This window comes from Thermobia domestica, chromosome 14 (genome assembly GCF_964235325.1).
Source record: "Thermobia domestica chromosome 14, izTheDome1.hap1.1, whole genome shotgun sequence".
NCBI classification, from domain to species: domain Eukaryota; kingdom Metazoa; phylum Arthropoda; class Insecta; order Zygentoma; family Lepismatidae; genus Thermobia; species Thermobia domestica.
In genome coordinates this window covers 16,582,508-16,609,045 of record NC_137467.1, presented here as the reverse complement: position 1 = coordinate 16,609,045, position 26,538 = coordinate 16,582,508, and the positions used below count along the sequence as shown (strand labels likewise).

General features: G+C 36.4%; 1 protein-coding gene across 5 annotated transcripts in view; it reads right to left on the bottom strand.

The window, feature by feature from the left end:
- Nucleotides 1-26,538, bottom strand: part of LOC145669547 (protein brain tumor-like) — a 229,349-nt gene that overhangs the window by 77,643 nt on the left and 125,168 nt on the right. For all 5 annotated transcript variants that reach the window (XM_081737735.1, XM_081737736.1, XM_081737739.1 and 2 more), the window contains exon 3: nt 23,356-23,419. The gene's annotated coding sequence lies outside the window, so the exon portion shown is untranslated. The remainder of the gene's footprint in view (nt 1-23,355; nt 23,420-26,538) is intronic.

Genomic DNA, 26,538 nt, shown 5'->3' with positions numbered 1-26,538 from the left:
CCAAAACAAGTGATTCTTAACTTTCTAGTTTTCTTTTGTATTCATTTTCGTAGTTTTGCAGCAATATGAAGCATTAAATAGTCAAATATATATATATATATTTCGCTGTATGACTTTCGTTAAATTTTGGACCCAATTTTACCCTACCTTACCTAGTAAATTTATACAGTATATATATATATATATATATATATATATATATATATATATATATATATATATATATATATATATATATATATATATATATATGAACATTAGTGGTAGACTATGTTAAGTCACTTTTTGGTCAAATTGAGTTAGAATACTTTTTTTTAATAGACTATGTTCTTTCTAGTGGTGTAATAATGTGAGTCTAAAGCCATCTTACTACTTTGTAACTACTTAGTATACTTTGAAAAACAGTATTATAAATCTTAGTTAAGGAACCGGTTTTTCGCTTCTCCTGTAAACTTACGAAATTATGACTTGGTTTAGTTTACCTCTGAGGTCTCGATATAAAATCATCACCATCATCATAATCAAGCATTATCAATCCACTGCTGGATGAAGTCTTCCCAAGTTTTCTCTACAACTATCTATCATGGGTAATTCTTTTCCAGGTTACTCCCCAGTGGTTCCTGAATTTCTTGTATGCGGACATTTCCTAGGCTGTATTTGTCACGTGGTATCCAATCTAAAATTTTTTTCGTCTATCGATCATAATTTCGTCTTGCAATATGTCCATCACATTTTCCGGTCTATTTTAAACATTATTTCATTAGTACCAGTCATTAGTTGCCAAATAATTCAGTTCTATATATTTGGGCTACAAATAGTTCATATCCTCTACTTTTGGAGCACAGACACGCTACTTTTTGATCTTCGGATCTGGCAACACTGACTCAATTATTTAAATCAACACAATGTAAGAACTCTTATTTGCTGTAATGGCTAGTACGCTTGATTTTGGTTCGCATGGTCCCGAGTTCGATTCCCGGTTGCGGTAATGTTCAACGACCGAAGTTTTTCGGATTCCACTATGATCAGTAACTCCACGTCTCCTTTAGCCGCCTTAGCATAATCGTGAGACTTTAAACTAAAACAAAACAAACCAAAAATCAACACAATGTGTATTACTAACTGTAAGTCTTTGAATAATTGCATATAGCTATATGGTATGGATCGAGTTTGAGGTAGTCGGTGGTCAAACTATAACAAATGAAATGCAGTTAGGGTGTAATTAAAATTTTAATAAAGCAGCATCTAAAAAAATACACCAGGCCTAAGGCTTAGGGAGAACAACTAGTGCTACTGAAAAGTTGCCAGTTACGTTTAATTTCAGTTACAATTTGCTTTTACATGTATTGCTGGAACGAAAACTTTGACATTAACATTATAAGTAGCCCAAAGACTATGAAAAACATCGTGTTTTGAAAACATTCTTGCACCATAAAACAAATTACGAGTAATTTTAAAATATTTTGCATTTTAGCTACGTTATTTGCACTATATTTATAATAATATTTAACAATTTATTTAAGTTCCCAACACTGCTTAAAATAATGTAACTGCGACTTGTTGTAATTAAAACTACTGAACACTAATGTTATAATGTTCCTGCCATTTGAGTTATTAGAGATCTCCAAAATGTTGATGTTTGTGATAGGTATTGTCCTTTGTTACACTCAATAATATATGTGCTTTTGTGGTTTAATATCTAAATTAGAAATATGTAGAGCTCTTTCGTGGCTAAGCAGTTAGCCTATGGCGTGAGAGACCCGGGTTAGATTCCCGGCAGGAGCTCATGTGGTTTAGATTCAACGTTAATCAGTAGGTTCAGTCTCATATGACCTCGCTGCTGAAAGAGGCGTTAAACTCAATTAGAAAATGAAATGAAATTTTTGAGTTTTACGTCCCACGGCTATGCCGGTTAGGCTAAAGAAGACTGTGATGATGAGAAATGAATGAAATGGTGGAATGAAGAATGTGGGAGGAAACGGGACAACCCCCAGAAAACCCACGCACTAAACTAAATTAACTGAACAGAAATATGTAATACCAAACGTAGTGTAATTTGAGAAATTAGAACTTTATGTTGCGTTGGCAACATTGTTTGTTTATCTAGTGGTATTGCAGAGTATCTAGAAGAGTTTCCCCTTCCATATTTCACACAGCATGTTAAACAAATTCAGCATTTTTAATATATATGACTATTATATATAACTAGATGAAATACCCATTTTTCGCATGGGACCAGTATTTGGAAGTCAAGGCCTGTGGGAGTATCACTATCTCAGCAGACGCGAAAACTATGTATTTGACACTAATATCGGTCATTTTGTATTATTTTTACATGTCTCGGTACCCCCTCCCCAGCAGGTGAACCCCGGCCCGCATGCACTGGTAGCTGAATTTGAAAGTCATCGCTAATGGAAGTGATACCATTGATCTCAACGACCGCAAAAACTATACATTTGACACTAATATCGGTCATTTTCTATTACTTTTACATGTCCCGGTAAACGCCCCTCCTGATTCTAAATTTAAAAAAAAAAAAAACCGCTTCTTCTTGGTCTGAGGCCTGGGACATGATACTTGTCACCGAAATTTCGTAACTCTTGGACTCTCGTCTGGTCCCCAGGCCGCACACGGGCAATCAGAAAGACAGGCACGCAGACACACAGACAAACAAACTCTTTCTTTTACTTACGTATATTAGATATGATATACAGGCGAGGATCCAAGGGGAGTGTTAAAGGGATTATACCTCCCCTTGACGCTCAGCTATACACTGTATAAAATGGGCTTCAATCCTACTTTTTTCTTTACACTGGATAAAATGTCAAACTATGGTTTAGCCCCTCCCTCTATCATATCCTGGATCCGCTGGTATATATATATATATATATATATATATATATATATATATATATATGTATGTGTGTGTGTGTGTGTGTGTGTGTGTGTGTGTGTGTGTGTGTGTGTGTTGAGAGAAGGAGACAGAGATGACTATACACATCAGCAGTGGATTTTGTTTCGGGAGAGGCTTGAGAACGAGTAACGAATATTTGTGTGGTACGTGCAATGCGAAAAAATGATCATAAATCTATTTCGGGAGGGGCTTCAGTCCGTTAGTCATCCCCTAAATACGCCACTGAACATTAGTCAACTGTTCCCATATTACCATATACAGCAACGAAAGAAATTTTGAGTAAAAGTCAATCTTAATAGTTGTCTATATCAATATTCGAGACGAGACCGAGACTTTCGAGACTGACCTAAGTCTCGTCTCGGTCTCGTCTCGATTTATAGAGCTCCGTCTCGGTCTCGGTCTCGTCTCGGTAGATAAAAGACCGTCTCGGTCTCGGTCTCGTCTCGGTATATAAAAGGCCGTCTCGGTCTCGGTCTCGTCTCGATAATTCGAGACGATACCGAGACGAGACCGAGACTAGTCTCGGTCTCGGTACCATCCCTACTTTGAAAGTATTCCTATCCGTTACTTGTATCCGTAACGCGACTTGTACAGATATAGTTACAAGTGGGAAGGAAATTCATGCTATTAGAACTGTGCGCTGTGTAAATAGCGCAGGTTCAGATTATTATTATTATTATTATTATTATTATTATTATTATTATTATTATTACAATACGGAGTGAAAATCAATGTCGAAAAGTTAAATTAATTTTATTTGTTATTCGAATATCATTTGAACAATTATTAGTTATTCGAATAACTGGTCGAATAATTACTTATCGAAACAATTGTTCGTTATCCAAATAATTGTCCGAATAACGTATTTTGTTAGAAATTCGAATAACGAATATTTAAAGAACCCATTATTTGAATATTCGAACAATGAATTATTCTAATTTTAACAACACTAATTCCTAGACTTGAGATATTACGGAAGCTACAGAAGAAATACTTTGAGAGCTTCGAGATGATGTGTCAGAGGAAGATGATAAAATGGACGAAGAGAGTAACAAACGAAGTTTTTAACACGAGAAGGAAAGAGAGGGACGCTTTTGTAGAAGCACCAACTGGATTGAACACATTTTGCGAAGAAATTGTTTTCCTCAAAACGCTGTAGACGGAAAAATGGAAGGAAAGCGAGTAGTAAAAAGAACGGAACTCATCGATGATTTGAACAGAAGAAAATAAGTTAAAAGAGGACGCTAAAGATCAAGAAACGTGAAATAAACATTTCCAGAACCGAAACTAAGAAAGAAAAATACACAAAAACTTCTTTAGTCCCAGGATCTACTGACTTAACAAAGAACGCAACTTTGAAATTCCCGCCATTCTGTTGTAGCAAGTTGGCAGCACTGAACGTTACGATTTTCATGTCTGTGGTTGGTAGTTATGGAATGCCGAATAGCGCATGATCATCATTGTTTTTTGTACACGTGGGAATGAAGCTTTTCCCGGCAGAACAGCGTGTTGTAACGTTCAAAAGCTGCCGAAATACTAGAACAGAAATGCCGAGCATTTCAAAAGATGCATTCTTTATAGGACACCCTGTATTTTGTAATAATGCTATGATAGGATATCAGTTACTACTTGGTCTAAAGTTATGTCCAAACAGGGACAAATTGAGACCCCCAGATGATTCGAGTCATCACTTGTAAAATCATTAAGGAGTACGTAAAATGAGTTTTTTTTCAACGATTTGCTTCCATTATGAGGTGTGTTCGATTCATGTTAAGAATTGTGAGGTGCAGGCAGCGAGATTTTCTTTGTTTCTGCAGATAAGAACAAATTATACATATATGGCCTTTAAAAGAAAGAAGAAAAAAGGTATGGTCTCTGGAGGTGTAACGTGGAGCTTTAGAAGCAACAAAGAAAACGGGATTTGGCAAACAGCTGTTGACAGTTTTAATAGCCCTTTGACTGAAAATGTCCTAGATCTCGTCTGTTCCTTCCTTCTACCTGCCTGAGGTATAACGGTGAGCACGCATTTAGAGTCAAAGGGGTGGCAACAGCGGAAATGGCCTCGGTTTATATTTTAATATAGGTCTCCAGTACAAAGGTCCTGATACAGCACTTTCTGCTCCCCCTTATTTCTACACGGCAATAAGCCTATTTGTATCTTCCCGCCATTCTTAAAGAAACTCATCAGCTACTAATGCTTCACTCCCACGCCCACAGAAGGCGGGGCAAATTGTACACATGATTTCCAATGAGTTTAAATCTTGCAAATAATATGCTGAAGAAAACGAAGCGTTTTGCAAAACAATTATCTTTGTTTCTTAAAACGTCCTTACCAATCAATTACAGTGATCAACACATTAAATGCGTGCAGTTTATACGGGGGTTGGACAGAATATGAACCAGTGGCGTATTTAGGGGGGGGAGCTTCTGGGCTTAAGCCCCCCCCCAAATCTTACTATAGTAAAGTATACGAAATATCTTGCAGAATTTTCATTTTCAGGCAAAGCCCCCCCCCCCGAAAGTTAGCAAAACCCCTCCCGAAACAAAATCGTAAATACGCCACTGTGAACAGCAGTCGGAAATTACATGTAAGTTTCGGCCGTTATTGTACAGTCAACGACAAAAGTTCTTTCCGTTCGGTAAAATTTACTTTGGGAATAACAGTGGTATGACTGCAACGTACAGATAAGTACATTCTTTTTAATTTTACTGAAAACTGTACTCAAACTGTCCTTCCATTTACGAAACTAATTTCATCAAATGGAAAGGACTTTTATTGCTGGCTGTACATGTGTTGCAGTTCGCGATAGCGTTTTGTTCCCCATGTCTAGTCCAGAGACTGCTCACTTGATATCATGATCTGGGTGGACAAAAGCGTACCAGTTCGCCTCTGACTGAATAATCTAAATTCCTATATCCTCTCTGTCACGGACACTTCTCGTTGACAGGAAAAACAATTTCCCACTAATGCCCGTTAAGGTCCCACTGTATATCGGGCGTTCTAAAAAAAAAAAATGGCGCCCACGGACCATAGAGCATTATTCTACAAGTCAAAATAAAGCAAAAATATATATTTGAATACCTTTCGACTCCTCGTCTGGACACTGATCGCACTATGTGGCAACGTCGCGAATAGGTTAGATCTACCAATCTATCAAATAGTTATACCGATTCTTTCCAGATGGCAGCTAAAATTTATATTGATTGACACTGGCATCATTTTTTCGTGTAGCAATCAATTCAACTGCTTGTTGTATTTGTAAATGCGCCCAAGTTAATCTGCAACGTTGCCACATTGTGAAATTTTGATTCCCCATAGCGGCTGAAGGAGGCCCCGGAGGGCATACCATCATAACACTTCTGCTTTATTTTGGCCTGTAGATTAGTGCTCTGTGGTCCGTAAGCGCCATTTTTGGAACACCCCATATATTTTCATTAATCCAGTTTTCAGTATACGTTGTTGAGCCATTGGGAAAAAACTGGCCATCTTACTCCTGTACTACTGGCTTAGTGACCTCGCCTAGCTACGTTGGGTAAACGGACTAGAATTTACCAGTAGGCGGAACACTCAAAAACTATAAAGACAGTGTTATTGGCAATAGAGAGGCCCAGTAAACCTAAAATAACGTTGTTACTAACTAACCATCTTGATTCCACCAACCATTACAACTGGCAAGCTTCAACATCTATACATACACACACTGTTCGTGTAAGTCACGTGATTACATCGTGTATAACGAGCTATGAGAATTGGAAGAAAAAAAGTGAGAGGGGGAATATGAATGTTTTTCAGTTCATCTCAGCAGCACCATGTGCGCGGAGAATCCCACGCCCTCCGACATCAATGCAGGGGGTAAAGGAGATGAGTGAGGCAGCGAGGTGATTGGCCCATCAACTGTTTCTACTCACAGTTGTCACAGAACTTTACAAAAACACATCAAACATCGAATGTGACGTCAGACTTAACAGTCTCTCTCATTATGTGATTAAAAAGAAGAAAAAAACTTAGGCACAAAGCTAGAACGCTTGTTTGCTCACACACCAGTTTATCTGCATCCAATAAGGATCAACAGAACGAATTGAAAATGCACCGAGCTACTTACTTCTAGCGCACGATAAACAATAAAATTACTTCGTATATTCTGGACGTATGTACTTTTTAACTTCGAAGCTATTTTTACTGTTAAAGGATTGTGACCTGCTTGAGTTTGTACAAGAAACGTCAACGATAAAGAATATACATACTTATTTATTAATTCTCAACGTATAAGTAAACTCTGTTGCTTCTCTAATTTTGCTCTCACTGTTCAACTTGGTCTTATACAATAATCCAATTCATACTACTTCATAGGTCAGCCTCTTCGTGCAGGATCAACGAAAAGTCGCGCAACCCACTTTCTTTACAATACATTGCAAAATAAATATAAATACTCTGATGGATTCTGTGTTGAAACACTACATATATGAGGTGCATTCAAGTTCTAAGGTCTTATGCTTTTCATCACTGGAATTGTGAGTTGTTTCTACACCACTTGCCCAGTCGTAGTACGTTCGGTGGGACTAGATGGCAGCACAGTTCGATGCACATAAAATGACTGGTACAGTATTGTCTTCCGGTGGAAAATCTTTACATTAATTCTAGATCAGTCTATCATCCATTTGCTTTACCATATATCTCATATGCTTCCAATATATTTTGAATAGACAAACAATATTCAAAGTAATTCAATAAAATTTAAGAGCTGAATATTCAACTAATAGATCGCATTATGTCCTCCTATCTTTCCAATGCATTATGCAGTGATAACCTATGGGGAAAAGTGCCATTTTATGGTATTTTTTGACAATTTTTCCAATAGAGATAAAAGGGAATACTCACGAAAGTAAAAGAAACGAAAAAGCAAAGAAGCGGAACGTGCCACTATCGAAGGAGGGGATTTTGTGTCATTCAAAGAACCATTGATAACTAACAAATTCTCGTTGCTATGGTAACGAAAGAAATTACATTTATAAAGGCCGTAACAAAGTCAGCTGTCCACTACGGAAATTGTCAGAGATTCCTGTATATAATAATGCACATAATAATAGGATACTCAACGGTGAGACACTATTTCTGCCAATCCGAATTTCGCATCATAGACACAGGAATAACGAGTACTAAAAGAGCTTGTTCCATTATGATTCCCTTCTTAACTGCACGGATTATCCCCTGCCCATGATTCAACTTGCTTTTGGACAAAGCTTCAATAAACTCTTTAATATGATTTGAATTTTTAAACTATAGTTTCTCTACACATAATATCAATGATCCCAATACGAAGGAAAAACTGTCACACCCCAAAACACTTCAAATTATGAACTAGGAGGAAAGAAACGATGAGTTCATCTTTTTGCTGAAACAAATCGAAGTTAAATTGTATTTTATTGTTATACATGACGCGAGGAATGTCTCGTCTCAAAACGAAACTGAGTAACTTCTTAAATACGAGACGAGACTAATTCCACTATTCTCATAAACAACACTAGTTCACTCCTATTAGTTCTCACATCTATTTTAGCGTTACACGATTCGCAGTACGAAAATGACAAAGTGAATGCACGAACACGATTAAGAACATTTATTAACGTTTAAAAGATGTAAGTTATTACACAATATACTCCAATAATAAATATTGTTTAAATGATGATGCATTACACCTTCCGTGGACCTCTTGTGACGTGAAAGGGTTCTAAGAACTTCTATAGAGCGTCTCACCCTTAGATTGCAGTACAGGAGTAAATGGCAATGCTTTTCCTTATGCCCATTGTTGCCAAACTTATCCTGAATTTTAGAAAGTTTTATTTACTAGATATGGATAGATTATTGTAGAACATTGTATTTTCTATCAAATAATATGTTTTTCTAATATGAATAGGAATTTTCAAGCATTGAAATAAATTGAAACAGTGAAATCTTGCTAATGGCAAATTCTAACGTAGCGTTAATATATCACGTCATAAGTTCTGAATTATAAAAAAAATACAAAGTTGAAACTTATACAGCTATTAATACCAATGCCAATGGTATATTTGGTGCCAATGTTGGGAAAGTTTGCATTCAAAAAAACTTTTTTTGAATTTTAAAATAAAAAATAAAATTAAGCCAAAGTGTGTATACTATTGCAATACAATATCTAAAAAGTTGATTAGTGATAATCTCTCTTATTTTTCATGTTAGATAGGGATGCAAAGCGAGAAAAATATTGAGTAATGATTGACATTTTTAAAACAATTCGCAGGTCGATATCTATCTATATTTAGGTTTTATGACTTAGTGTTAAGAGTCAACTTTCCAAAGCGCGCGCATCTGACCAGAAGAAAGGCAGTGACAAATCTGGCCTATACTATTTTTCTCATAATGTTTGTTTTAACGTTACTGATGTAGAGTGCCGTGCTATACCGATGAGTATTCAATGTTGATGCTATGCGAACACGAATCTATTGTACGTCTTGGCCTGTACTGCTTAACGGAAGCATGATCGCACAAAATTGTAATGGTTTTTCTTTTTAATCAGAGCATAGATTGTGTACACAAGTTTACAAAATGAAATGAAATCTTTAAGTTTTACGTCCCACGTTATGCCGGTTAGGCTAAAGGAGACTGTGATGATGAGTAATGAATGAAATGGTGGAATGAAGAAAGTGGGAGGAAACGGGAGAACCCGGAGAAAACCCACGCACACGGTGTTTGTCAACCACAAAGTTTACTTGGCGGGGGCTGGAATCGAACCCGGGACCCCTAGCACCAGAGGTGAACGCTCTACCACTGAGCCACCGCGGCCCAAAGTTTACAAAACGAAATATATGATAACTTTTTTTCGAGAATCGAGACGAAATGAGAAATAATTGTCTTATCCTGTGGGCAACACTAACTGTATTAATTTTATTTAAAGAGATCAGGTCAAGAATAGCCATAACCAAAGCATTCAATAAGAAAGAAAAAAAAATCACGTAACTAGCAGTCTCAACATCGGACTAAGGAAGGAGTTTGCCATGTGCAATATATATATGGAGCATTGGACTGTATGGTTCAGAGATTTGGATATTACGAAACTTAGAGAAGAAATATTTAGAGCGCTTCGAAATGTAGTTGGAGAAAGATGAAGATAAAACGGGGAGAGAAAGAAAGTAACAAACGAAGATGTTTTAAAAGATAAGAGAGGACAATTCTAGCCGGCATCTTTCGTGGGAAGGCCAACTGGACTGAACACATCTTGCGACGAAATTGTGTTCTCCATACTGCCATAGAAGGGAAGATGGAAAGAAAGCGAAGAATAAGAAAGAAAAAAAAAAACACAACTGCCCGATGATTTGAAAAATGGAAGAAAATATTGGAAGCTACAACGGGAAGGTGACGATCGAGAAGCATTAAACATTTCCATCCTTTTTTTTTTAATAGTTTGTCCCAGGACATATTAAAAAACGAAATGAAATTTTTGTGTTTTGCGTCCCACGATTATGCCGGTTAGGCTAAAGGAGACGGTGATGAGAAATGAATGAAATGGTGGAATGAAGAAAGTGGGAGGAAACGGGAGAACCCCGAGAAAACCCACGCACACGGTGTTTGTCCACCACAAGGTTCACTTGGCGGGAGCAGGGTTTGAACCCGAGACCCCAAGCACCAGAGGTGAACGCTCTACCACTGAGCCACCGCCCCCCCCAGGACATATTAAAAGGCAGGATATTTAATAATAATATTTAATACAAAATATTAACATACCTAACTTATAATACCTTTAACACGTGTATTACACAAACCACAGGACACACTTTCCGCACTTTTTACACAACACTGAAATAACCTTTTACGCAAACAATACGCAAGCTGTCACTCAAGACGACATACACATGTATAGTGCGGTTCATTGGCTTAAGGAAAAAAAACTATATTTGTCGCTCTTTGTTAATGGTTATTGGACATGCGCTTGTGACATTGTATTACGTAGAGCTGTTTGTTTAGAAAGCTGAGCCATTTTGCACTTTTTGACATTTTGTTGGTAACAAAAATTTTCCTCAATGACTCAACATTCGCATATGGTACGCGGATCTCTTAGTTCCTTCTTTTTCCGCTTTCTTATCTACAACTGTTTCCTGGTTTATTCATGACGTGATCCAACGAAAGCATTTACAAAAATATTGTTATTTGGCCGTCACGCAGAGCTCGTCAATCCATTCCTTACTTCCTGTGCGCACACACACACACACACACACACATTATATATATACAGGGACTTTTTTCCTTTTCTTATGGTTTTAAAAGAATACAAAACCATGAAAAACTTACTTTCACAACATTTATTAGATCTGTTGCTTCTAAGCATCGTCACGCACATGTTATCGATTCTATAATAGAAGAATTACTTCGAGTATCAATTGTATGACTCATCCTTAAGGAGCTGAAATTCTAGGAGAAAAAAGAAACCGTTGAGAATGCTCGACGAGCATTGCCACAACAAACTTAGAAATATTTCTCTCTTTCGAAATTTGTATGAAATTGCATAATTATTGAATCACTTAGTGATGCAATAATTACTGACATCTAATGACGCAATAATTATTGAATCAATAACTCAAGGATGTTATAGAGAATGTGCCCATATGTATCTTCATCCTATTAAAACGATGAAGCCAAAAAACAACTGAGCATCGGCATGTCTGATTGGCTACTCTCGTTTCTGCCATCGTCTGATTGGCTACTTTCGTTTCCGCCATGATTGTTGGCTCAAAACACTGCGATCCTATTGGGCGGAGTGGGCAGAGTAGGGGTGGCGAAACTGTGACGTATGGCTTCAAGATTTTCTTGTAAGGGCAGATCCACTATTTTATAAGATCTTTGCAATAACTGCTATTGGTATTGAATCGATATTGGTATTAATCAACACCAATATCATCTCTCTAGGATTTACGGTTCCCGAAATATTGTTCCCGAGATCGGAACTTTTTTTTTTTTTTGTGTGTGTGTGTGTGTGTGTGTGTGTGTGTGTGTGTGTGTGTGTCAATATCTTGGGAACGGTAAGAGTGACGCGACAAATTCTGTCACTTCTTTGAGATAGTTTTTGACGCTCTATTGCATAAAGGGCTCAAAATTAAAAAATTAGCAAAAAAAAAAAGTTACAGACACACACACATACATACATACATACACACAAAGAGGCCTTAGAAATGAAATGAAATCTTTTAAGTTTTACATCCCACGGTTATGCCGGTTAGGCTAAAGGAGACGATGATGATGAGAGATGAGTGAAATGGTGGAATGAAGAAAGTGGGAGGAAACGGGAGAACCCCGAGAAAACTCACGAGCACGGTGTTTGTCCACCACAAAGTCCACACGGCGCGAGCTGGGATCGAACCAGGGACCCCAAGCACCGGAGGTGAACGCTCTAGCACTGAGCCACCGCGCCCCCCCCCCCCAAAAGGCCTTAGAGAATTCAGTAACGAACTTTGTAAGTTCGTTGAACATTATGTTAGGAACGTAAATTAAATATTTCAGTATTGCGTGCCATGGTTACGCCATGTGGGCTAAAGCCGATGGTGATGAGAAAATCAGAGATGGTTAAATGACGAAGGTGGGAGGAAATAGGAGAACCCCCCCTCACACACACACACACACACACATACGATGTTTGTCCACCACAAGGCCCTCGTGGCGTGAAATATTACGAATATTTTCTCTATAATAGCCATCCAATTTTCATCAGTTTACATTTTTTTTTTTCAAAATAACGTTGTGTGGAGGTACATTTTTAAACTAGAGTCGAACGAACAAGAAACTACCCTCAATGAACAGAATCTACTATTGATTGAAAGTACTGGTTGAGACGGTTGATTACAGAAGTCTGAAAACTATGGCCGATAAAACCAGCTGGTGCCACTACCACTATTAGAATGTCACTCGGCCGATAGTCATTCTGTCGACTACTGGCCTAAGAAGGTTAATAACAGGTTCTCTTTTGTTCGGGGTTCAACGTTCTTTTTCATTATTCTGCTATAAGTAAGTGACTTGGCTTATTGGCTCCAAACCATATATGCTCCCACCAAGACTCAAACCTGTTTCTCCAGCACAAATGACAACGGTACTTATTTAATCGCAATGGACCTGTAGAAGCGCGAACCCAGAAATTTCTGTTAGGGGGGTCCAAGCTTTGGAGGGGGGGTCCAATATTACAACCAACTACGTCTATGTAGTACTGAATGGATATTATTCTGCATCCAAAAAGACTAAGTAATTGTAAAATACTTCCACTTATCAGGAAAAAAATGATAGAACTAGATTTTATTTTAATCAGAGAAAGAGTACAGATGAAGTGTAAGATCAAATTTTCACACTACATCAATCATTTCCTTGTTAAACAAGTTTAGTTTTATTGAGAAAGTGTATAAATGTATGTTGAGTTAGGAAGTTTTGAGAAGATTTGGACCTCATGGGTCGCCCGTGGGTGAGCCCGTTTCAGTTAGAACTAGACTGTTTTTATAAGAGAAATAGTACAGATGAAGTGTAAGATCAAATTTTCACACTACATCAATCATTTCCTTGTTAAACAGGTATAGTTTCATTGTGAAAGTATACAAATGTATGTTGACTAACGAAGCTGGGATGGGGTCCCGATCTGCTGACTCCCCAGTGGGTGTGCACCTGGACCTACATTCTCTCAATTTTTGTATGAAATTGAAATTAAGTTCGGTAACTATCAACGATTTCAATATATATCTTCACTTGTTTAACTCTGTTTCAAATTGTTAAGCTTAAAAAAAAAAAAAATCACACACTAATGTCCGACTGTTAACACAGTTCTACTTTTAAAAAAATACTGAAAAACTTTACTGAAGAGAATGAAGAAAAACTGAGAAAGCAAAAATGGAAAAAAAAAAAAAGAAATGACAATAATTACAGTTTCCAAATTTTATCTTATACGACTTCATAATTAGCTGGACACCCAAATTTGTACACTAGCGAAGAGACTTGGAATCATAGGCAGCGCTACAGTGGGTGCAGCTGCATCCACCATATTAACTTCAATTTACAGATTTCCTATAATAATATTTTCTATTTTGTATATTTCTTGTTTCCTATGTTTGGTTATATTTGAGTGACTTCTTAAGCTTCTCATAAGTTACTTACTATCACACCTTGTATTTATATATATATATATATATATATATATATATATATATATATATATATATATATATATATATATATATATTTGTAAAACTTAAGGATTATTTTTGAGATCTTAAGGCTCAATAGTGCAGAGCGTTCTGGCAACAATGTTAGGATGTGTTGTCCCATCCTAGCCTGCACCCACATTACCAAAATCCTGGCGCCGCCTATGCTTGGAATAACAGATTTTGTTTCTTTCAAATGTTTACACATAGAAGAAATTGTAGCGTCTACGGTTTCGTTTCTTATGTGTACATGCTATTTGATATTCATAATAGGATACATATCTGAGTCTACTGTTTCTTATGTTTTTATTTATGGACTGGAAGGTAATAAAATGTGAAACTTTTTTCCAGATTATTTCTCTTCCCCCAAGTTTATTACGTATCGTTAATAAATAATTTAAAAAAACATAGTAATTAAAACCAACTTAGATGTTGAAAGGCCAGGGAACATCTGACTTAGGTGAAGCGAGATTTCAATGTGTTTATACCAGGGATGGAAAAAGAACCGGTTATGGCCCGCTTTTGAACCAGTTCAGGCTCCAAGAACACATGCTAACCATAGGAACTTGTCCGGAGCGTTTTCACAAGAATCGGTTCATTTTCCATCCCTGGTTTATACTAGGGATAAGCAAAACCGGTTTTTATAAAAACCGAAAACCAGTTTCTATAAAAACCGAAACCCGAAAACCGGTTCGGTTTTATCCAAAACCGGTTCGGTTTTCACCAAAACTGTTTTCGGTGAAAACTTTTCGAAAAAACACAAAACTATTTGTGGAAATGAATTCGGTTTCCGGAGAACAACTAAACACCATTCTGGTCAGAAATAGAACAAATTTTGAAAAAAAAAACGGAATCGGTTTTGAAGAAAACCGAAACCGGACCAGGTAAAAAACCGAACCGGTTTTGAAGAAAACCGATACCGGTTTTTCTAAAACCGAAAAAACGCTTTTTATGCCCATGGGCACAAAAACAGGTTTTTGAAAATTTTCAAAAAAAATGTTTCGGTTTTCTTTAAAACCGGTTTTGTTTTTTTTAATTTGTTCTATTTCTGACCAGAATAGTGTTTCGTTGTTCTCAGGAAATCGAATCAGTTCCCACAGAAAGTAGTGTTTTCTAAAAGTTTTCACCGAAACCAGTTTTTGGAGAAAACCGAACCAGGTTTAGAGAAAACCGAAATGTCGGTTTTTCGGGTTTTGGTTTTCCTAGAAACCGGTAATACAAACTGTAACCTTACCTACCGAGGAAGGCGGGGAAGGGAAATCACGACAGACTGGCAAAATTCGAGATTGTATCTAGGTTTTAACAGAATTGGAAGTATCCTGTGTACATTTTTGACACCACACCTTTCAGAAATAATAATAATAATAATAATAATAATAATAATAATAATAATAATAATAAAAGTGGACTGTGACGACTATAGTATAACCGCCATTTAATCAACAAACTTTCAGCTTTCCTGAATATACTGTTTTATTCGCTTATTCACTGAAAACCACAATCCAAGTATCTGGTTCACAAATGATGCTAATTACTATTTATAAGAGGACATTGTGTAATGATTCCAGTTAACGGTCCTTGTCTATGAATGTTAAAAATTAAGAAAGTGTTAACTTTGTAACTCACTTCCGTCACATCACTTTCTAGAAATTTCCATGTAATATATAGTTATTTAATATTAATTCTAAGCGGAAAACGTAAATAACAATGTTCATAATTAAACAGTTTATTATAATACAGTAATTTGTTTCCTTCTTTTGGAATGTTCTCCCATAAGTATATGATTCAGTGTTTAAATTTAAAGTGAAACCACCTCAACGGGTAACTCCGTAATATGGACAGATTTGGTCTGAGCTAAACTTTGTATATTATCACGGGACAGAACCCTCCTTTATAGGAACATACTTCACAGTTCAGACGCATTTCGCGCAGAAAATACTTCAATTCGAATAGAAAATAAATCTGCGATACACTACAATTCAAAGAACACCTCTTTGCAACAAAACGTTCCTTTGTCATATGTATGTCAATGACCTGGTGAACCACTATGCACAAGAGTCGAAAGTTGAACCTGAAATTCTTGTTCCTCATGGGGGTTGAGAGAGAATTAAGAAAAAGGTCCTTAGAACGACGGGTTTTCTCGGGGTTCTCCCGTTTCCTGCCATTTCATTCATTCTCATCATCCCTGTATCCTGTAGCCTCGCCGGCATAATCGTGGGACGTAAAACTAAAGGATTTCATTTATTTTTTTTTTTTTTAAGGGAAAACCTCAAAACCTTTAACCCTCCTGCGACCACCCGCCAACACCAAGTATGCTTCGCGATTCCGCGGGCCATTTAAATGATTTTTAATGGTCTATAGTGTATGAAAAAAGCGTATATCATCACTTCTATTGTGCATAGAGACATGAATTAAAAAGTACTTTGTCTAGGATTTCTACTTTAATTTTTTGTGGCATTCATATTTTTTTAAAAAATTCAGGGGGGCCACAGGGGGCAAGAGCCGAAAATTCTAGAAAAAAAGATTTGGTGGAACCACCCCCAAAACACCGTTTTCTATTTGGTTTGTAAAAGTAATAATACTATTTCATCCTAACACCTAAGCCAAAGAGATTTCGCATTGGGAAGGTTGTAGCTATATTTCAAATAAAATTATTTACAAACCAAATTACAATATACCCAAACAATAATAACTCACTACACAGAACTACACCTACTATATATAGTAACGAAGTTTAACAGGACAACTTTTCGGAGTGAAATACAAAGATAGTGACAATTTCTGACTTCTTATAAGTAATGTAACACAAATAATACTATACAATTAATCAAATATTAGACAAAAGCGTTCAACTGGAGTATACTGTGTAATGATTTGCTTATCTTTAAGCGCTGATAATGCTGTTTCGTTGTACTTGCAAATAATTTACTTTATCAGTTGAAGTGATTATGTTACAAAAGTATTATTTTAAGAAAAATGACCTCATGATTAGAATATGTGATGTTAGAATACTTTTGTGTATAGCTTCTTAGTTGCGATACGCATATACCACTTTTCCAATAAATAACTCTACATTGTTCTGACCTGTGGGTACCAATATCTCAAAAACGTCAAAAATGTACCAGACCACTCTTGCTTTCAATGCCCTAATTTCTAGTTTCAATCAGGTTTCTAGTTCGATCCCCGTCCAAGTACGTCCATGGGTTTTCTTGGGTTCTCCTGTTTCCTCCCACATTTTCATTTTACGATTTTTTCGATCATGATTCACTTGCTTTAATCATACATCTCCCTTAGCCTGAAGGACATAACTGTGGGATGTTAAACTGAAAAATTTAGTTAAATTTCAATTTATAGTTTTATATAACGGATCATGTAACACACAGTGTTTTGAGGTTTTTGCTTAAAAAAAAGTCAAATGAAATCAGTTTACGTCCCACGGTTATACCGGCTAGGCTAAAAGAGACAGTGATGATGAGAATGAAAGAAATGGAAGGAAACGGGAGAACATAGAGAAAACCCATGCACACGGTGTTTGTCCAAGGTTTTCCTTTAGAGACTCGTGAAACTTCAAGTGTCGTCTAGATTCTTCTCACAAATGAGACAAGAACTGTTGCTCGTCTCGAATTAAAAGGTGCACTTCTCGTGGTTCTGGAGATAAGAATATTTCTCTTCTCTCGTGCACACAACAGAAACAATTTTGTACTTTTCAATTCTAGACTCTCTGGAAAATAGTGATCACACATCATAATGTAACTTCTTATAATTATTTATCCTATTCAGTTAATTTCCGGTTCCTAACGCTGCTTTTCTACAGCGAATAGATAATATAGCAGAATATTAAATATTATAAGCTAATAGAGATTTAAAGAGACATATATTCGTATCCTATAACAAAAATTAAATCTTATTGTTAATATGCGTATCTGTAGTAGATATAGTTAATCGCAAGCATCTTTTCAGGACCGACAGGGATTTCACGAAAACCGTATATCTTTAGATTGGCGGCCCTAGTACGCTCTTTTAATTTTTACAGGGAAATGAACGATACCTCGTTGTAAAGCTTATGGAACAGATTCCAACGAGCTAACTTTTATGCCCCCCTTGGAAAAGCCGTAGATTTTTTTTAATGAGAATTTTTGTTTTTGGAAATTTGTGAGAGGCTGGCAAACACTTTTCGAAAGCAGGAAAAAAAAAATATTTTCACATGTACGCCAAAGGTGAAAGTTCAATACCAAGTGAGAAAAAAAAATCCGAACGTGTTTCTTACGAGAATCATCCTGGATATATTTTTCGAAATATTTTGGTCTACCTTGACGTAGGCAACCCTAGCGACGTCCCTAATTGTAACAGCGATATAAGCCATACCTCGTTGGAAAGTTTATGGGACAGATTCCAATCAGGTAACTTTTGAGCCCCCCACCCCCGTGTCCAACCCCCAAAACTAAAAGAAAAAAATGGAAAAAGTACATTTTGTGGTAATATAGCAACACTTATTTGTCGTACGCAAGTTCTCTCATATGCGCCAGACATAACTAGTTATTATGTTCGTTTATCTTTACTGATACCACCTTTTATGCTTGTGGCTCGTTTGGGGGGACATTTCCCCTAAATGCTGTGAGGGAGTGGAACTTCCCCCCCTTCCCTTACGTTGCCGTACACCCGATGTGGATGAAAGGCACACCGTTGGAAAGTTTCGTTCTTCCTGAAGAGATCGACACCTAAATCATCTCTCTAGGTTAATTAGGAGCCGAGCTACGGAGGTTTCAACTGTTGGCTCAGCCCCTGAGCCGGTTGTCCTGAAAAGGCTAAATCGTTAAGCTCAATATGGTTAAGTTTATTAAAATTATCAATTTCTCTCCCCACGCCAAAAAAATATTTATTACCTTGAAAACAGAAATATACCACATTATGCTCTGAACATGTACATGTATTAGGTCACATTGCACATTGCTTAAATGTCACTGATAGTAGCGCAATGAACTTTTTCTTATCAGCTGTAAATCCTACTTCAGCCTTATGAACTGCGGACAAACTCCGTGATAGAAAATATCACCACGCCTCCACGAAAATAAATTATTATTAAACACAAATTAATTCTCTAAGACTTCGATGGAGGCAGTCGCCTAACTTCCTGTAACAGTGTTTAGTTACATAAAACCCGGAACACTAAGAATCACTGACGTCAAAATATTTAGGAATGGTAATGTGGTACGTAAGGAAAGAAAAATATTTTTATCGCATTTTTTTTTTAGACATTGGCGGTGTTATGTAGATATAATGTATAGTATTTACCAGAAATAAAAAAGTGTCTAAATCGAACTGAATGTAAAATTGGACGATCAATTTCGAAGTTTATGAATTTCAAATTTTCCATTTGTTTCTCATTACAGCACTCAATTTGATGCTCAAAAGAGTTATGTACACTCATCTCCAAAATTATTGTCGCATGTCTATAAATATGTTGTTCTAGGAATATAATTTGATAACTAATTCGCCCGGTATTTCTTATGTTAGTATATGTATAATAGATAAAGACAAGTATATGGCAAATTTCATGCCAAGAGCAGTAAATAAGAACAATAAAACGAAAATAAAACTTTCTTGTCCATTTAGCAAAATTTTGGTTTACTCATTCTAATTTTCGTATTCATAATTCTTTTCCTATAAAATTTACCATAAAGATACATTTCCCAATTATACACATAGTATCAATATTAAAAGTACTCGGCAAAATCATTATCAAATTATATTCTTACAAGAAGACAGTTATAGATATGTGACATTAATTTTGGACATGAGTGTACCTTGTTTCTAATCATCGTCATCATCATCATCACCATAGGTATTCTGCCACCATTGGCAGGTCGCTTACCGCAACTGGAAAGCTTCCATACTCCATGATTTTCCGCTAACCTATTTGTATTCACGTACGATTTTTCCATTTTGATTTCGTCCATTAATTGTAACATCCTTCGCTCCCTCCCTATCTTTCCTGCCACCATACCCTCTAGCACGTCCCTCATGACAGTTCCTTCTTAGTCCATGTCCCAACTAGTTTCTCTTCCTCCTCTTAATATCAAAAATAATTATTTTCTTCCCCATCATTTCTAACATCCTCTCATTCATTTCCCGCTCGATCCAGCTAATTCTCTCCATTTTTCTCCACGCCCACATGCCGAAAGCTTCAAGTCATTTTTCATCATTTTTGCTTAATATCCAAGTTTCTGACCCATGCAAAACAATACTCCACTGAGTTTTTCTCAACTTTATTCAAGACCCCACAAAATAGACTTCTGTTCCTCCTAAAGGCTTCTTCGCCATTCCTATCATTGCTTTTATTTCACGTTAACACTTCATATCATCACTAATACTACTACCCAGGTATTACCTATTCAGATAGCCACCTGTTCTATTTTCTCCCCTCCTACTTCTATAGTTGACACCGATTGCTTCGTTCTGATCACCACGACTTTTGTCTTTCTAACACACATTTTTCTCCCATAGTGTTCACAGCCCTTCCTCAAGTTTTCCATTGATTTAGATTTCAGCTTCCGCAACCATCACCATTATCATAGCAAATCGTACATAACTAATTATTCTACTTCCTACTGAAATGCAGTCTTCATTTTGTAAGCTCTTTTTCACTATTTCTTCTAGATCTAGACAGATATTAAATATTGCTAGCGAAAAGACAACGTTCTTGTCAAACCTCTTCCAATTGTCATTTCTTCCTCTATTCTAACCTTGTTTCTACTAGTGCTGTTAAAAGCATTAGTTTTCAATATCTAATAATAGTTAATTCTACATTATTCCAATAACACTAGCCACGGGAAAAGTTTTCGGAGTTACAGATCAATTCGATCAATGAATTACTCTAATATTAACACTACTACTTCCAACAACTCCTAGTAAATCAAACAAATAAAATATACAGAGCACAGCAACTTCCCACTGCTGGAACAATGTTGGCAAGCGAATAAGAATATCGATGGTAGAAAGGATAGTCGAGCATATGCACCACTCCTAACACTGACAACACTTCTCGAAATTACCACGGCCTCCTCCTTTGCATTTACTGTTCCACCACACCACAAATGGAAATAGTGGTTTGAAGTGTTAATTAGCCGGCATACTCCAATTTTAACTTCAAAATGTTACAGAAAACCCAACAAGTCTTCCAATATTTCGTACGTAATTTCAGACTACTGTTCAAAGAAGGTATTTATTGTTCGCTAAATCGACAACAAAGAACATAACAACGTGGCTGGCTTCAAGGGTTTCTACTTGGGAGCAGCGAGCTCGATTTCCCTGACTTTTTAAGTTTTCCAGGTCACAATTTCTAAATCTATACATATTTGTGTGCACAGAAGTTCTGAAAAACAGACTAACTTAATGTATTTTATAAAATACTCTACCAAATAGCTGGGTAAAATAAGAGAAGTAGGGTTCTGAGAAGTTGTAAATTCTCTGACTTTTAGACGTTTTAGTTTTTCATAAAATTCTGACTTTTCTAAGACTACACGAGTAAGCTAAATTCCCGGATTATACCACATTTTCTAGGTCGTTGAGAACCCTCTGACTTGTATGAAAGCTTATAGTAAAAAGTTGGTAATTATTAATAAATGATACAACTGATATAAAAAAAAAAAGTTAATAGAATGAATGAAAATATGAGAAGCAAAGAAAAAACCTACAGAGATATTCTTGTCCACCATAAGCATGTGCCCTGAGATATCACGCAGTCCCACATGCTGTGTCGAGAAATTTTAGAATTTAGAAAAATCATAAAGCATTTAATAATTTAATTAAAACCAATTCTGAGATAGATTGTACGAGTCAACGTCTCCAGTGGCATAAATAATGCTCAGTATTACATAGTCACTATACAAATTTAATCAGCTTACATTAATTTATAATACGAGGTAATAAAATACTAAGTGTGACACGATGTTGGTGTGTAGAGTTAAAAAGATTAGGAACCACTGGCGTATGTCATCGGGGAATTATTATTAACATTAATACCCTTACAGTGTAGGGTTTTTCTTTTCTACAAAACTTCACTACGTCATACACCAATTTCATCAGTATCGGATCTAATTACAAAGTGTGTCCATTTTCCTGGCGTTTTCATTTCAATTTCCAGATCTCAATTACTTAAGCAATCTATATAACAAAAACCGAAAAGAAAAAAAAAGGATTACATGTACAGACTTGTACATTCTGGCAACCCTGTAAAGGAACAAAAAACTGCCTTCCCTCCCAACCACCTTAATTCACGGATTTCCTAGCCCCTTTTCTTTATTTTGCTGGTGACACTTTACTGCATGTCTACGTTATCGTGACATTGATTATTTTTTAATTAGAACATAAATAATAATGGCGTAGGCAGTTTCATTAACGGGGGGTTCAAGTGTTCAATTTCAGATCATTTCAAGACATATATCTTAACAGTAGATGTTGCTCAAGGCAGTTATAACCCCGAAAGTCCCTTTGTGTACACCAGTCAAATACTCAAACTGTAATGAAAGCTTTAGATTTTACGTCCCACGATTATATACCGGCTAGGCTAAAGGAGACAATGATAAGAAATGAATGAAATGGTGGAATGAAGAAAGTGGGAGGAAACGGGAGAACCATGAGAAAATCAATGCACACGGTGTTTGTCCACCACAAAACAGCGTGAGGTGGGATCAAACAAGGGACCCAGTGCACCAGAGGTGAATGCTCTACCACTGAGCCACCGCGGCCTCGCTAGTCAAATAATGTAAGACTTCCTATGAAACAATGACTATGTACTACTGGCCATTGCTGCCTCCGCTAAAGTCGGTGACTGGTAGTCTGTTTCAACATTTATTATAATTCATTCATTAAATTCTAAACTTTTGGGACATACCTTATGGGACTGCACGACATACCAGATGGGAACCACTGTCCTAACCCAGTAACTCCATGAAAACTCAACAGCAACGACTCGACAATCGCTCAATACATCGAGAAACAGTACACACGTTAACTTGGAAGATCTGACCTGACGTCCTTTCTGAAACTCTATAAAATGCGCTTTTAACTTAGTACGCATCAATTGGTTATTGCCTATAAAAGCAAGAGGCGACTCTAACACAGAGTGTAATAAATGGCTCAGTTCAGTAGCCTTTTTTTCTTCTTTCTAAGAAGAACGGAGATAGATAGATAGAAAAAGAGAACAATGAACTAGGAGGAAAATGAAATTAACATACCTTTATGATCCACCTTCTTTGTCAGTCAAAAGCTCTCTTTCTTGCAACATTAGAACAAATACACCTGCAACAACAATAATAGGTTCGTTGTAATATAAATGACATAACACTGAGAGTCTGTTTATTAAGTACTATTAATAATTGAATTAACTACTCAACTACACACCATGAGTATCTCTTCTGTCCAATCACTCTGCATGAGTATTTCCACTACGTTTAGCACCAACAATTCAGTATTCCACGAAAGAGAATTACTCAACTGAGTAAAACAGCTAAAAGCCCACCTCACACGGGTATATTCTGCACATTAATTAAATTATATTACCATTACAAACTTCTAGAGCATTATAACACATATCTATGTTGTCCTACCGTACTCTGTTATTAATCTACAGAAAAAAATCGAATACAAGGGATGATCGAAGAAAGTTACAAAACTTACGTTGTTCACTGTAACTTAACGAAAATTTATTTGTAGATTACTAACATGTTTGTCTTGGTGCAGGTTTGAAGAATTCTGATTGTGTATACCCGAAAAGCGGACTTTAAGAGCCTTCATTCCGGTGAAATTAAAATACCGCTAATTTTACAGTAATTATGTGATATCTTCAAATAGATAAAAGATTATCGAAATATGGAACAAGAGTGCCCTAGACAATATTTTACATGAGAAACCGTTATCACGACTCACTTATCTGCTTTCGATTTCGAGCCATTTTGAAAAATCTGCATTTATTTTCGCGTTTCTAAACAAATGAAAACAAAGCCACTAGGTGACTTGTGATAACGGTACCCCACGCAAAATAACATTGTCTAGGGCGCTCTTGTTCCATATTTCAATTATCTTTTATCTATTTGAAGATATCACAATTACTGTAAAATTAGCGGTATTTTAATTTCGCCGGGATGAAGACTCTTAAAAATGCTGACTCGTCTGGAAAATTGGTAAAGAGTAGAAATGAGATCGGTGGTGCGATTCTGTGGGCCAAAAACACTACACCTGCTGGCATTCATAGGCGGATTGTACAGGTGTATGGGGGAGGGCTAAATTTCTAAACAAGTGGTCTCAAAGAAAGGCAGACCAACATTGTTAATGACAACCCTGGACACAGTGGTAGACCCAATACCTCAACCACTGACGTTACGCTTGGAACGACTGGAGTACCCCTTCGACAGCCCTGACCTAGCCCCAATGACTTTCACCCTTTCCGCGTTCTAAAGCAAAAAGGGCTGGCCATCATCACTTGGCATGTGATTATGTCAAAACCTCTGCCTCACGGTGACTACGAAAACTTAATGCGGATTTGTATGCAAAAGATATAGAAAACTATGTGCCGCTGTGATAAGCTGTGGAACAAACTGTGATTACATCGAGGACTTTTGCTGAGTGTGCCCGTTATCATCAGGTGTGTTCATCTTCCAAATATGTCTCACACATAAGCCACAATAGGGTTTGTAACCTTTTTTTCGATCATCCCTCGTATATTTATATCAGAAATTTTCGTTGATTTCTTTCACGTCCCATCGATCTATCATTTAGCTAAGGAAAGTGAATGATTAATGGAAATGAATGCCAAGAATTTGTGGTGCAATAAGAATGTCAAAGGAAATTTTAAACTTTTTCACCACAAACTCTCAATGCCTCGGATCGAATCAAGAAACTCCTCGCACCAGAGATAAGCCAGCCATTAGTGTTCCCCATGAGACGAGAAGAGAGGTTTTCTCGTCTCGTTTTGTATATCGGACCCTTGCTATAAAAGTGCCACAACTCAAATAATGTTAATTTTTAAGTTATGGAAATGTTCGGATTTGTGAGCCTGTATTCTATCCGGCAATATAAGAATCATCGCTCTAGCTTTACAAGAAGCTGTGTGGGAGCGCTAGTTACACTAATGAATAACATTAAAGTGCATGTATTACCAACACTTTCAAATGCGATTTATTTAAAACTGTTTTCAGTTGTGGCACTTTTGTAGCAAAGGTGCGATATGTATGTACAAAATTTATGACTTTCTTCAAAAATTTTATCCAGAAGTTACCAGGTCCTTCCGCGTCAAAAGGTGCACAAAAGGCGTGATGTAACATCATTTAAACCATAATTATTATTGTAATATATTGTGCAATGATTTGTGTATCATGAAAACGTTAATAAAAGTTCTTCATTGCGTTCGTACAATTACTTGATCAATTTATAATTTCCATACTATGAATTATGTTCATAGTATGTTTCCATACTATGAACAATGTCTGAGATCTAAGACTTAGGTGTTCTTGTGTCGCCAACGAGATTCAAGAAATTTCCCTTCCCGAATTTGTAAATATAGACTACTTCTCGTCTTGTGGGTAACAAATTCTGCCACTGAGTCACCCCGCCATTATTAATAATAATAATAATAATAATAATAATAATAATAATAATAATAATAATAATAATAATAATAATAATAATAATAATAATAATAATAATAATAATAATAATAATAAGAAGAAGAAGAAGAAGAAGAAGAAGAAGAAGAAGAAGAAGCAAATGAACAAACTAAATTGATACACTCTTAAGAGCCTGCCTTTCTAAAAATACTTTTTTTTTTTTTGCTTGTTTATCGTAAGTAAAAGGAGATAATGAAATACAACTTACCCCAATCATAGATAATGTTATTTTATAACAGAAAATATGAACATGTTCCGTCCAAATTACCATACAAATTACAATGTTACCAAAATAACAACGATCCTAAGATCTAAGTTAAGTATCTTCATCCCGGCGAAATTAAAATACCGCTAATTTTACAGTAATTATGTGATATCTTCAAATAGATAAAAGATAATCGAAATGTGGAACAAGAGCGCCCTACACAATATTATTTTACATGAGAAACCGTTATCACGACTCACTTATCTGCTTTCGATTTCGAGCCACTTGGAATTCGGCATTTATTTTCGCGTTTCTAAACAGCTGAAAACGGAAAGCCACTAGGTGTGCCTTGTGATAACGATACCTCAAGCAAAATAATATTGTCTAGGGCGCTCTTGTTCCATATTTCAAAAATCTTTTATCTATTTGAAAATAACACATAATTAGCGGTATTTTAATTTTGCCGGGATGAAGACTCTTAAGGCAGCGACTAAAGTAAGTAACTCAACTGCATTTGGTTACGTATCACGTTGTTTAGGTTTCCTGTGAAC